The sequence below is a fragment of the Podarcis filfolensis genome, assembly GCF_964270895.1.
Source record: "Podarcis filfolensis genome assembly, chromosome: 11".
In the NCBI taxonomy this organism is placed as follows: domain Eukaryota; kingdom Metazoa; phylum Chordata; class Lepidosauria; order Squamata; family Lacertidae; genus Podarcis; species Podarcis filfolensis.
The window spans coordinates 38,567,008-38,569,852 of record NC_139613.1 but is presented as its reverse complement, the minus strand read 5'-3'; positions in this window follow the sequence as shown (position 1 = coordinate 38,569,852).

The window sequence follows — 2,845 nt, the reverse complement described above, 5'->3', positions numbered from 1 at the left end:
CCGCCTCGCTTGCTCGCCTTCCTTCCGTCCTTCCTGGAGAGACGGACTCCGGCCTGCAGGCGGCGCAGGGATTGGCGAGTACTTGAACCTTCTCAGGCTCGCGGGGGCCTTGGGTGGAGCCGCCCTGCGAGGCGGCAGTTTCGGGGTCCCTGCGCGCGCCTTTGCGCTCGATCCACCAGATGGATCAGGTGGCGACGTCCCCAAGGCGGAAAGGGCAAGTCTTGGGGTGCCTTAAAATAGGGGCATGGCCAGGATTTATGTAAAGGCAGGGCAGGACACCCGCCTGGTCCTTCCCGTCCTCTGCATGGCTCTGTCTAGCTGCAGATTCGAAATGAAAGGTCTCCACCTTTAAATTACTTCCTTTGGACCCCAAGGGCTCAGAAAAAAATGCTGCCCCAAATATTCAGTCATTCGAAAACTAGGAAGTTAAATAATAATAATAATAATAATAATAATAATAATAATAATAATTAAAAAAAAAACATCGGGGAGTTCCTTTCATGCGGTAAATGAGTCTTGCAAAACTACGCATAAAGAACACACCTGTTTTCATCTTTTTTAAAAAAGGTGCTAAAACAAGTTTTCTTGGGTTTGCTGAAAACCTTTTCGGCACTTCCTTCTCAAATTCCTCCTTTTTCCAATGCAGTTTTCTTGTGCATATTCAGTAAGCATAGCCCATTCCTACTTTTAAATATATATTTTTTTATTTACTTGATGGTTGGGGGGCTCTGGCTAGACTCTGTACCTTAAAAGCCTAGCAGGTTGGCGGCATGAGTCTGGCCATGCTTTCCCGGAAGTACACCACACTATTTCCGTGGTGCACGGACTCTCAGTGCAAGCATTTAGAATTGCAGCCTTATTGCAGTGTAACTTTTTCCTTTAGCCTGCGAAAAGTTAGGTAACAGTAAAGCCTCAAGGTGCCAGAAAGATTCCCATCAGGTTCTTTTTTTATGCTGCTATGCAGGGGCATTGCTAAGTACTTAATCAGGATTGGGAGCGGGGGTGATAATTTAGAGATGTGAATGCACATATGCAGCAGGGCCAGCACGTCCGTGAGGCAGACTGAGGCGGCCGCCTCAGGCGGCAGAATCCCACAGGGCTCTTGCCCCACTCGTCCCTATTGCAAGAGATGTGTTGGCTTCTGGTGAGATGTTGTAGAAGTCTAAGGTGATCTTGCAGGAAACTGCAGCTGTGCAACCCTGGTAAGTGAGGCTTCAGGATAGGGTGGCAGTGGCAGTTCCCATTTTGCCTCGGGCAGCAAAACAAGTTGAGCCACCCCTGATGTGTAGGGATGCCTCTGGCACATTCAGATGGGAGGTGGCTGCAGTCCCACAAGCGCTGTACATTACAGTAGACCCAGGGGCTCTATATGCTAAATTTATTGGGGTGGGAACAATACAGGAGCCCAGGAAGCATTCTCAGACCATGGATTCATCTAGATCAGGGTCAGCAAACTTTTTCAGCAGGAGGCTGGTCTACTGTCCCTCAGTCCTTTTGGGGGGCCGGACTATATTTTGAAGGGGAAAAAAGAACAAATTCCTATGCCCCACAAATAACCCAGAGATGCATTTTAAATAAAAGGACACATTCTACTCATGTAAAAACACGCTGATTCCTGGACTGTCTGTGGGCCGGATTTAGAAGGCGACTGGGCTGGATTTGGCTCCAGGCCTTAGTTTGCCTACCCATGATCTAGATCAACACTTTTTACACAGACTGGCAGATGCTCTCCATGAGTCAGTACTACCTTAAAATCAGGTGACGGAACCTGAGATCTTCTACATTCAAAGCAGATGTTATGGCCTTTACCACAAGGAGATCCAGGGGGCTGTTGCAAAATAGCTGGGCCTTGGGTTACCCCCCCCAACTCTCTTGCTGACATGGCTGAACTCCGCAGGAAGTTGTCTTCACACAATAAAAGGGCATTCTGCCTCAAACATCTGGAATTAAGGGAGCGGCTTTCAGAAGAGATGCACAGCTTTATTTATTACATCTGCAAACCACCTTTTTTTGAAGGACTTCAAGCCAATATGCAGGACTCCTCATTTTTATTCTCACAACAAACTTGTGAGGTCAGCTAGGCTGATAAGCAAAGACTGGTTCAAAGTCAGCCAGTGAGATTCAAGGGTGAGTGTGACCTTGAGTCGTGCTTCAGCACCCTTCAAGATACTAGTCATTCAACTTAAGATTGTTACGATATGGCAATACCTCCTTTCCTATTATTTCTCCACTTTTGCTTTTGGAAGGGGCTCTTACGACACTGTCAGCAGGTGGTACCAGACAGGCCCTTCCAACTCACTCAAGATTTTTTTCAGCCACACTCAATTACATATTTGCATATTTGGTGGTAGTGGTGTGTGTGTGTGTGTGTGTGTGTGTTCTATTGCAGCCTATAGACAAAATTAAGGAAGTGGTATATTTCAGCATTTCCCCTTTTTTCTTTAAATTTAATTTTGTTTTTTTTTAAACAACAGGAAAACAAATTGCAATATCCAGTTGGTGCACCCTAATAGCCATTTGCTATTCTATGTGTGCTTAGTCAAGATTTATGCCTACCATCGCCTTTTTAAAGAGACGACTTATGCACCACCATTACCTCTTTAAGAATTATGATGTGTTCAGGTACTTTGTGCATTAGCATGCTAAGTCTAATTCACTCCTTAGCCCTGGCCTGATTTGAAGAAAAATAGGTCATGCTAAACTAAGAATTAAGGATTAACATTAGGGAACTATGTTACCGTTTACACTATCATCATGCCTATGGCAACTCTTGGCAAGGAATAAGGATCTGCACATTTAAAAGTTGCTTTTCATTGCTGGGGTATTGAAAACTGGCAGCTATGAA